Here is a 12,293-nt window from a genome sequence, read left to right on the forward strand (position 1 = left end):
GTTGTCAGTGCTCCGTTCTGGCTGCTTGAGATGTTGTCTTTGGTGTTTTTCTACAGACTGAAAAACATTAAAAGGAAATTTACAAACAAATAAATAATATTTGACACATCACAGATGCACATCACACCACTGAATACAGAAATAACTCTAATGCAAGCTTGTATTCTGACAGAGATTGTATGATCTCTTTCAAGTGGTTTCACAGACCCCTGATTAGTACTAGCCATGGACTTCCTTACCAAAAGAACTGAATATTTAAGGAGTGGATTTTTTTCGTTTCTAAAAAAACAGTTTCAGACTTTGCAGGGGGTGTTCTAGCTACATGTGTACAGTCAATTAGTCAATTTATCTGAGGTATTCCTGCATCTTGATAAAAATGTAATCTAATGTGCTGTTGCTCAGCCACCAATAGTGGGAATCTAATAAAATCAGGAGCTATTTTTTATCAAGGTTTCAGTTACATCATTAATGATCTTGCATATAGAAGATTGGAATACTCCCTGCCTTGCAGCATTAGACATCTGTGCTAGTCCATAGCCATATAAATTTAGGGCTGAAGTGAACTTAGTCAAAACTAGAATTGGGTGTGTTCTGTCGGCAGAAGCTGCCAAATCCGCCTTTCGTAATTCACAAAGATCATAAATGGTTTGCTTATCAAACCAATAATGCCTCAAAACTTGTTCATGGGTGACATCCATAAAGGTGACCCTGGAATGGAAAATTTATTCAGCAGCATACAGTCTGGTCCTCTGTTGTTCTTTCCTCTGCAACAAAGCCATCTTGCCTTTCTCTGATCAAAAATCCCAGTTTCAGCAGGAGTTTATATAATAAGCGTACATTTACACCATTAACTTTAATGGTATAAATGTTCACATTGAAATTATATGAAAATTGACCTTAACAAGTAAAATGTAATTTACTTGGTGTAAGCAGGCAGAGTTAGTAAAGTACATTTATTAAAAATGTTTTACTAACTTTCAAACTTTAAAAATTAGTAAATTTACTCAAAACAGCTTTACTAGCGTTGGAAAATCAGGCCCCATGTGTTAATGATGGTGTTATTAAAATGCAGTTATAGTACAAATAATGTGAAGTGTTATATTTATACTTCCTCTGACTGACCTTTTAAAAAAAAAAAAAAAAAAAAAAAAACACATTTCAGTGGCCAGTCAGATAGAGGCACTTGCTAAAGATACCCCAGGCACTGTGATGATGAAGGAGTTGGGCCTCACAGTAATCCCTAATTATTATTTCCACACCTGCTGAGATAGCGCCGGAAGGTTCCGCTGGCCTGTTTGTCTGCCTGTATTCCCAAGAGTAGCTTCTGTGTAAGTGGTGTGAGGTGTAAGGTGTCTTTTGCCTTAAACATGAAATAAAAAGAAAAAAAAACTGTAACAAGTCTATAATAGAACTTATTGCGCCTTGTAATGGCGTCCCCTGGCAGCTAATGTGTATGTATCATTGACATCAATATAAAACACTTGGCTGCAGTTAGCTGTTTAGTTGAATGGCTCCATCCCCGAGCTGTAAGGTTCACAGTTCAACTCCAGTCTCTGCTTTGCCATTTGAATTGCTCCTACATTCGGTCAAACTATTAAAATAATGTACTATAACTAAAATCTAACAACTAATGCAACTTCATTTACACTAAGGTTAGGGTATATAGGTTTACATTAACTATTCTTATTGTGTCCTCTACAGTGCTTACAGAATCCCATGGCATCGTGTTTATCATAGAGTGTATACACTGTTCATCCAGGACAGGAAGTGAAGTTGATGAACCGCCTGAAAGGGAAGAGGTAGTTAGGGGCAACTTCATTGTGATGTCAGGTGTGGATCCTGGCTACTTCCTATGAGAGAAAAGAAAATCCCAATGTCTACGGGCTGGTTACACAGCCCCAGATTAACACTAGTCTTGTACTACCCCATGTTAATTTAGATAAAGTAGTCCAAGATTAGTGCTAATCAGGGACTGTGAAACCAGCCTATGTGTTTAAACTATATATACACACAGATGCACAAAAGAAATGCAACACTCGGGTCTAATGGATTTAATCAAATATTTTAAACATAGATATCAAACAAAATCACAGATTGTTGTACAAATAACATTGTTGAAAGAACATATTACAGTTAAAAATTTCAGTACTAGAATTTCAGAAGTTCAGTACTAACTGACACTGTCAATATTGTAATAATTGTTTTATGTTTTAAAGAATATAAAGCCAGCATAAATAATATTGCAGCAAATTATGAACAGGTTACAATGATTTGAACTAAGAAAACTGAACAAGTGTTAATGTTAGAAAAAAAGCTTGTCTATATACCTTTGTTATTAGTGCACATACAGTCATGGAAGCCTGTAACCTTGAAAGAAGCAGGCATCAGGGTTAACTAAACACGGAGGCTAGGTATTGCAAATTGGCAAAAACATAAGGGTAACCCTTTTTTTACACTAAAAAGACCTATTTGATTTTATTTGATTGTGTTGTTACAAAGCATAGAGGTTTTAAATAAAACAAAGTATTCTGATCTAATAATAGAGTGACAAACTCTCTGAAGAGAAATAATATGTTTTAAGTATTTTGATCTAATAAGAAATATGAAGTTAAACCAGCCCATTGACAACACACTGAAAAGGTAACATAATATGCGGCTAGGAGGGTCATATATTTTTGACTCGGCTAAATATAATCAAATAGAGCTGGTGTTACATATAAAAAAACACCTCTCATATATACAGTGCCTATAGAAAGTCTACACCCCCTTTCAAAATTTTCACCTTTTGTTGCCTTATAGCCTGGAATTAAAATGTATTAAAATAGTTTTTTTTTCATTTACCTACACATCCTACCCCACAACTTCCAAGTGAAAATAATTTTCTCCAAATTTCTAGAATATTTATTGAAAATAAAAACTGAAATAGCTTGGTTGGATAAGTGTCCACCCCCTTGTAATAGCAATCCTAAATTAGCTCAGGTGTAACCAATCGCCTTCAAAATCACACACCAAGTTAAGTGGCCTCCACCTGTGTTAAATTGTAGTGATTCACATGATTTCAGGATAAATTCAGCAGTTCCTGTAGGTTCCCTCTGCTGGGTAGTGCATTTCAAAGCAAAGACTCAACCATGAGCACCAAGGCGCTTTCAAAAGAACTCCGAGACAAAGCTGTTGAAAGGCGCAGATCAGGGGATGGGTATAAAAAAATATCAAAGGCCTTTAATATCCCTTAGAGCACAGTCAAGACGATTAATAAGTGGAAGGCGTATGGCACCACCAAGACCCTGCCAAGATCAGGCCGTCCCTCCAAACTGGATGACCGAGCAAGAAGGAGACTGATCAGAGAGGCTACCACGAGGCCAATGTCAACTTTGCAAGAGCTACAGGCTTTTATGGCCAAGACTGGTCAAAGTGTGCATGTGACAACAATATCCCAAGCACTCCACAAATCTGGCCTGTATGGTAGGGTGGCAAGAAGGAAGCCATTACTCAAGAAAGCCCACCTTGAATCCCATTTGAAGTATACAAAAAACCACTCAGCAGATTCTGTAGCCATGTGGAAAAAAGTTTTGTGGTCTGCGAAACTAAAATGGAACTTTTTGGCCTAAATGCAAAGCGTTATGTTTGGCGCAAACCCAACACAGCGCATCACCCAATTATTAGTGTTTGTGTATATTTTGTATGTTTCAAACACATTCTACCATAGCGCTTATTTTACACTGTCTTGTACACTAGGGATTCAGTACATATTTTACATATATATCATATATCAGTCCTTAATTCTGGCATGCGATTGGTTAAAATGAAAGAAATGAAAATAAAATAAAAAATAAAGGAACCTAGGGGTCCCCGAGTGGCTCATCCAGTTAAGGCACTTCGCTGGGAGCGCAGGACGAGTCATACAGCTTGGACGGCGCCAATTCGTGTCTGGGCTGAGCAAAGAGGCCTAACTTTGGTGGGGACTCCGAAGGGGGCGTCACATTGGCTCCGACGCTCCCGGGGTGGGGGATAGGAAATCGGCAGGGATTCCTTTTCCTACTGGCGAACCTTACTGGCCAGACACCGAGCACATTCAAAGTGGATAAAAAGCAGGAGCTGATCTCTGGTCTCCAGGATCGGTAGCCCCCCACCTCTGCTCTGGATTGCTCAGTGTAAAAGCGATTCTGGCTTTAGGCTTGTGAGATCGGAGGATGCTTACACGCCCTCAGAACATCTGTGCTGTTTGGGGAGTCGTTGCGGTCAGGAGAAAAAACATAACTGGAAATTCCAAATTGGGGAAAAAAAAAATACAAATAATAATTGGTCACTTTAAATAAAAATAAAAAAATAATAATGGAACCTGCCAGTTATAAATATTATACTGTAAATAAACATTCAAGTTCTTCAGTGTTGCGCAGTAAATATCGGGTAGATTTAATTGAGTCATTTTGTGTTTTGCTTTTTGCATTTCAGAACCCCTTCCAAATCTGAAGTGCTTCCTGTTCCCTTGGCAACGATGGCAGAGCCCCCTGCGTTTCCACTCATGTGGGTGCAGACAGCCACCGCCCAGTCCGTGGCAGACAGGACACCCACAGAGCTCTGAAGAGGAGGAAATGACATCAAATAAATTAGGGACCCAGCTCAGTTCTAACAAACAAAAGAATAGAATCAAAATTTTTACTGGTGATTGATATACATTTATTTTAATAACAGCCCAACCAGTTGGGGTTGCTGATACGGTGAACTATTCAGAGCTGACCCTAACCCTCCAACCCTAAATGTAACCCTAAACCTAAGCCCTAACCTGAGCCCAAATCAGCCCTCTCTGTGGCTTCCCAGCCAAGAGCGCAACTTGGTGCGAGACAGATTACAACCACACTCGCATGACAAAGACCTTGTCAATACTGTAAACTTCTTTATATCTGGCAAGGTACAAGTCCTACCTAGAAAGCTATGGAAACTGGGCGCTGTTGGGAAAACACTACCACAACAAGCACGTAATACTGTAAGAAAAATAATGACAAATATGACGCATCCATAATTACCACGAATACATGACACAAATTCAACTGGCTGTGCGACCAACCATAAATAACCAAAGTTTTCTGGAGTTAATCTACCTTTGGCACCTGACAGGCACATAGAACCTTCCCAGAATGCTGCTGGCTCAGAAGCATCGCAAACGTCCTTGGTGACTTGTCACAAAACCGATCTGCAACCTTCACTAAAACAAATCAGGAATTCAAATAAATCTATACATACCGAGATGGAATCAGCATCCACAGTATCCACAACTAGCTGTCTGTCCCCATGTTTTGTTAGTAGTGTTTGCACCTTTTTCGCAGCCTAGAGATAAAAAATAAATACTTTTTTAAAAGTTACAAATGTTTACTTAACCATATCATTCTCTGTGGTTCTCAAAATACATTAATCTCCATGGTCAAGAAGAAGATTAAAAAATAAAAAAAAATAAAAGTATGTCAGGAATACATCCCTGGTCACAGCTGTAAATTCAAAACTGGAGCTATTAGTGTGACGAAAAAGTTGAGAAAAAAAAATCGACAGTATTCCTTACTGAATAGAATTTGAAATGAAATGTTTAATCATAGTTTGATAAGCAATTGTCCAGATACATGCACAATACAAGTATGACAGACAGACGTACCGTTATATCCCCAGGATCAGATACTCAATAACTTTTGCTAAATAGTGTTAATACCAAGTTTCATGACAAGGATAAGCGATTCTCCAGATGAATGCAAAAATGTATGTACGTGCACCTCTACTGTATCCCCTTTGAAGGGGTTTTCATCTGGGGTAAGACACTCAAGTGTTTCTTGTGATCACCAGTTAATTACCGTTTTCTACGGTGACAAATACATTTTAAAAGATATCCAGAATAATAATAAAAAAAAAACCTCTAGATTTAAAACAAAAAGGCATTGAAACAGTACATACACCATCAGTATGTAACTCTTATGCCAAATGTTTAATGTTCCATGTAGAATATTGTATAGGAGGCTGTACAATGCAAGTAGATATCAACTCCACAGTAGGTCAGACAGGCTACCCACGCTGGCTGCTCTGACCTTCAGTGTGTGAAAAGCAGCTTGTATCTTACACAGCACCCTATACTATATATATTTTTTAGAATATACAAGTAAAAAGGAATAATTAAAACAGTAAAGCTAATTGTAATCATTTCCATCTAATGCAAAGAAATTTCAGGACAGCTATAGTGCATCGATAAGTGTTTTATATAATAACATAAAACTAAACCAATAGTCAATTCAAACTAGACAGAGTAGCGGCTGTATTCTAGCCCCCACCTCTTTTGCCTCGTTTCCTGATGGCTGTGTTTGCTGTTCTCTGCAGCGATTTCAGTGTGGTCTGCAGCTCCCGGCACTGCCACTGTGGCACTGCAGTGCTCTCCACTGCCTAGCAACCAACACAAGGATGATGGAACATGTAAAACAATGCTATTATAGCCAATAGCCAATTGAAGAAGAGGGCTCTTCCAAATCCATCCATTTCAGGTAACCAAAACATTCTTCCTATTTACTTAAAATACATAGATACATAGACAATGTTTTGGGGATTTTGCTTGTTATATTTAGTCCATCCAAGTAGGAAATGCTGGGGAACAAACTGAAAAAAGTGAAGTATAGGACAGACAGAGCTGCTTCCTAGAGGGCAGTGTCTAACAATGTGCAATTTCATTTCACTTTCATTTCTACCAAAAAGTTTTAGAAATGAAATACAAGGATGTAAGCATTAGAGATTTACCAGATCATTTTATTACTTTTATATTATTTAGTGCTACTCCCTTTCCCATTTTTTTGCACTAAAGGTGTCAGCATGGTTCAGGAGACAATGAAAGGCACCTCGAGTGAAGAATAAGGTTCATTATGTTTTATTGTCTTTCCAAAGCTTTACCTCATCGATCATCCTTAATTTAATTGTATTCTTTTGGCTAATTTCAAGGGTGGTACTTCTGTGTAAACAGTTTCAATGAATCACATCCTTTATGGTTTGCTCTATTGCCTGGAGCTGCGTAAGGGTCAACGCCCCCTGAAAAGGTGAAAAAAAAAAAAAAACACAAACACACCACAACATCTGTTAAATTTTAAAATGTGTCTCAAGGAAAGAAAGAAAAAAACTACAAAATGCTGAAACAGCCATTTAGTAAATACAAATGGAGGAGGCTGTGTGGTCCAGTGGTTAAAGAAACGGGCTTGTAACCAGGAGGTCCCCGGTTCAAATCCCACCTCAGCCACTGACTCAATGTGTGACCCTGAGCAAGTCACTTAACCTCCTTGTGCTCGGTCTTTCGGGTGAGATGTAATTGTAAGTGACTTTGCAGCGGATGCATAGTTCACACACCCTAGTCTCTATAAGTCACCTTGGGTAAAGGCGTCTGCTAAATAAACAAATAATAATAACAATAACAAATTCATAACCAAAAGGCTTAAGGCAAAACAGCTATCTTTAATATGTAAAACATTTGCAATTAATAAATGTAAAAAATACAGCCTAAAATGCGAGAAGTAGAGGAGGAAGACCTGGAAGCTGAAGTCAAAGTGCAGTCGATCGACAGCAACGTGGGACCTCCTCTGCTCCACGCCGTCTCCCAGGACCTGACGCAGGGCAAAGTTCAGAATGTGGGTGGCCGTGTGCTTCACCATGCAGGCCAGACGCTGTGGCTGAGAAACAGGGAAGATAAGCACTGAATGCATCTTTTCAGCCTTCATATTGTCTGCATTGAGACATCTAGCACTGACAGAAGATACCAAGACAGACTAAATACCACAAAGTTTCATGACAGTGACCTAACACCCATAAATAAATAGTGAATTACCTGGGCCTCTAAGGGTTCCATACAAGCTGCTTTGGTAGTGTTTATGTTTTTGGATCTCCTGTGATTTTTTTAAATATCAGCCATGTTTTCTTTTGTTAGGCAGATATAAATCTGCTTGTGTCAGTCAGTAAACTGTGCTGCAGTGGAGAGCAGAAATAGTTTGGTAAATTCCTTATGCTTGTGTCTTACCTCATCCACAAACAGCTGGACCCGGTCCCCCAGCCGCAGTTTCTCTGCGAGGGTTACCCCATGAAGCACGTACCCTCCAGCGGTCTGGACGTTCTCTACAGGAAACAGCACACCCTGCAAATACCAACAGCAGGAGAAGACTATCACACAAACAATGTCTAAAAGTGACCATGTCAGATAAACCTCAAATCCATATTAAGAGCTGTTCATTAAAAAAAAAAGACACAATCTCTTAAAAGAGACTTTTCAGAAAAAAACAAAAACACAGAGAAAGGTAAGATCTCAGAGTTGCAGGCTGCACCTACCTGCTGTCCCTCCCGAATGAAGTACCCCTGGTCGTGAGCCTGCCCCCCTGCTCTGTGTAGAAGCAGGTCTGATTCAGGATCACTGCACACCTCCGCCCCTCCTCCACCTCCGGCACCAGCAAGCGGTCACAGTACAGAGCAAGCACAGTGGACAGGCAAGGGCTGAACACTAGAACAAAAAGCACACAGCTGAGGCTATTCAAATTAGATTCTGCCAAAACAAAATGTGAACGTGTGATGGCATGTCTTAAAACTGGAATGGACCATCTTAAATTGTTTAAATTAGGTAACTGAGGGTACAAGTGGAACAAAGACAAGGAGGGTTCCAGACCTCAAGAACGGGAAACAAACCCCTGATCTAAAGTGTGGCATACGCCAATCCGTCTGTCACCTTGATATCACCACGGACAGGGATAATAAATAATATTTAAAGTACATGTGACAAAAACAGACTGGCCACATTTTTTTCTAGCAGTGGTCTAGCCCGGGCAAATAATTTGACGTTTAATTTTTGTTGGTGATTTCACATAAATCTGAAAAAAAAGTGGTTGCCTTTGTTCCCAAGAATGTACATGTTGAACAATTACATATTACTTCAAATGAATCCAGTCCAGGATATTGTTTCAACCACATCCTTAATAAGTGAACTGAGCCGTCCGAAGCCTTGGTCCTACCAGGTCTTTATTTGTTGAACTCATTCTACATAGAGTATGAAATTAAGCAATTACGGTCTGGATTAGGCTAAAAGAGAGAGTACTCCGACTGGATTACTGTCACAATAACAAACTAGTATAACCAGCTTGCCAACCATACTGTGTCTATTTACAATGCATTTTTTTTACAGCACACACACAAACACACAAACAGGCTCTAAATTTAGAACAAGCGCATTCATGCCAGATTCCATGCAGTATGAAAACCAGTGACAAACTATGCGGATTAGGCAATACCTTAAAAAGTGTTTTAGCAATGGCAGAGTCTGTCTCTCACTCATTCCACAGCAGCGGTACCTGGGAACACACTGGAGTCTTCCATCTTCTGTAGCGTTCGGTCAATAACACGACGTCCTTGCTGAAGGGAGGATAAAAGGCTGCTTTGTTGCCGTTAATTATATACATGAGCTGCAAAATCAAGAGAGACAGAAGAACTGTAATCGCAGCTAAAGACAGTCCATTACAGATATAAAACGAGGCAGCTTGGTGACGTACATCTAGCTATTCCAACATTCATTCATTCCTCTTCTCACATCCTCTTCAGTCCATAGGTGGCTATGGGCTGTGTTTTTTTATATAACAGTATACAGTATGAGGGGATGCATCCCTATTGAAAAATTAAGATGGCATTACTCAAGGTCCTTAGAACGAAGCAGCAACCGCACATAGGGACGCATAGATAAATTGATCAACAGTAACAGCGAAGAAACATCTGAAGCCTCTAATGTATTCAAAGTAAAAAAAGATTTAAGCTATAAGTAAGAAATAAGAATACACAGCAGAGGGGTTTTAACTACAAAAATGCAGAACTTTATAAAAATGACCTTCAAAACTTAACAGCATTCAATACCTTTGACGACCCTTATAAAACACACAACACGACTGCTTACTAACAAAGCACAACAAAATATGTTTACTCAATAACATCTATGCTAGAATATATAACATAAAAATGAGATGCACTGTACCCGTACTCGCTGATTCCATAATATAATAATTTTTAAAAAAAAGTCAGATTCCCAATTCAAGCAGATATCAGTAGGAGACCAATAACAGCACAAACAAAGGCTTAACATCGCCTGAGTAGTTTGCAGTCAAAATTCTAAATAAAGTTAACTTAACAAAAAAAAAGCCTTTATTTTCAGCTAGAGGTGCATCACATCATGTTATATGATTGTACATTAAACTTGTTGATTTACAACAGGTTGCATTTTGTTTGATGATGTTTCTATTGCTCATGTACTCGCTTAGCCAATAGCAGAGCTAGGTAATGAAGGGTGCCCCCAGGTGACAATTGTAGTGGCTGACCACTTTTAACTTCCTCTACTCTCAAAAATACAGTGCCACGTTTGTGCATTTTTCTAATTGTTTTAGAAATGAACGAGTATTCTAAACTTGATCAAAGTATTCAAGTAGTAATTTTATTTAGAATACTCAATTACTTGAATATCCAGACTAGTAATAAGGAGCATTTTAAAATATACACAAAAAAAAGAAAAGGATTGTGGGCACAGGCAACAAAATGACATGTGAAATAAGGGTACACTTTAAAACAAAACAATGTAGGTAAATCATTTGCAATTTGTAAACAGCTAACTCTGTTGGTCTCCCTATTCAGCTCTGTGTAGGCACCCCCCTGTAAAAAACAAAAATATCTATTTTATTGCCTGAAAGGGAAACACCACACACTGTATTGTTACATTTAACACTATTGAACACACTGGATGCAATGCATGATACGATACCTTTATGGGGATCACAATGAAACAATGACCTCCAACAGTGAAACAAAACATTTAATAAAACCAGGTCAGAGTTTTTTTCTCTTTTTCCCAAAATTATTTGTATACTGCACAAGTGTACCTCTCTTCTTTACCACCACATGGAAATTCAGTTAGTGTATTACAGTGCCCCCTTTAGCATTTGACTAAATCAAAACTACAGCAGTCTACACAAGGGTAAAGGTGACACAGACTCATTTCAAGGGAACTGTCAAGGAAAATGTGCCTCATCCACTACTGGCTGAGACACTGTTTTGTTTGGGGAAAGGAAAATAGCCCTCTGATTTAAACTGATAGTGAATTGACTTTCAGCAGACTACCAAATGTGACACTTCCACTGTCACACTTAATCTTTGCAGTACAGCTTACCATGAAGTACCATCTGTCCACTAGTCTATGTTTAGTTTCTTCTGTTTGCATTATACTTTAGGTATATGTTTAAGTGTATGCTGAAAAGTTAGGCAAGTTGCTAAGAAATGTACCTCTATGAATAAAGTGCTGTATGTTAAAATCACAAAAACTGACCTAGTCCAGGGTTGTGTAACCAGAGTAAATTGGCCATACTTCTAGCAGATTTGGTTGATGCAAATCCATGCCAGTTAACTGATAACGTTGACATTTGATGACAGACATTTTAGGATCCTCATATCTCTGGTCTGTGTACTGGAAGAGAACAATGTTACCTGCACTATATACACAATAACATCACTGCCACGACACGATCATTACGTTGTAGGTACAGCAGGGGACACAATGGGCAGTAAGGACAGCACTGATTTGATGCAGTGAATCTGCAAGATATCTATTTTTAAGGGTACACGTGACCATTCCTCAATGATTAGCACCACTTATACCTTCAAGAAAGTTGCCCAGAATCATAACCCCTTTGCTTCTTGATAAAAAAAAAATCAGTAGTCTTTTATATGGAACCACCTGATGATGAGACTCTATTATTATTATTATTATTATTTATTTCTTAGCAGACGCCCTTATCCAGGGCAACTTACAATTGTTACAAGATATCACATTATACATTATTTCACATTATACAGATATCACATTATTTTTACATACAATTACCCATTTATACAGTTGGATTTTTACTGGAGAAATCTAGGTAAAGTACCTTGCTCAAGGGTACAACAGCAGTGTCCGCCACTGGGGATTGAACCCACAACCCTCTGGTCAAGAGTCCAGAGCCCTAACCACTACTCCACACTGCTGCCCCTACTCTATTATAATTCCACTACATTAGATCTGCAGGCATTTTTATTTTGACTAAATCTGACCTGCACTTGCCGTGAGATAAAGCCTTTCAATAATACAGAATCCAAGTCAAGGGGTCCTTGATGCCAACAAACTGAACAGTCATGTGAGACAGCCCGGTTCCGCACAAGTGTGATACATATTGCTTTTAAATAAGGCCCAGTCAATGAGGTTTCATATTTTCTGAATCGACAGAATTCTA

This window comes from Acipenser ruthenus, chromosome 5 (assembly GCF_902713425.1).
Source record: "Acipenser ruthenus chromosome 5, fAciRut3.2 maternal haplotype, whole genome shotgun sequence".
Taxonomy (NCBI): Eukaryota; Metazoa; Chordata; class Actinopteri; order Acipenseriformes; family Acipenseridae; genus Acipenser; species Acipenser ruthenus.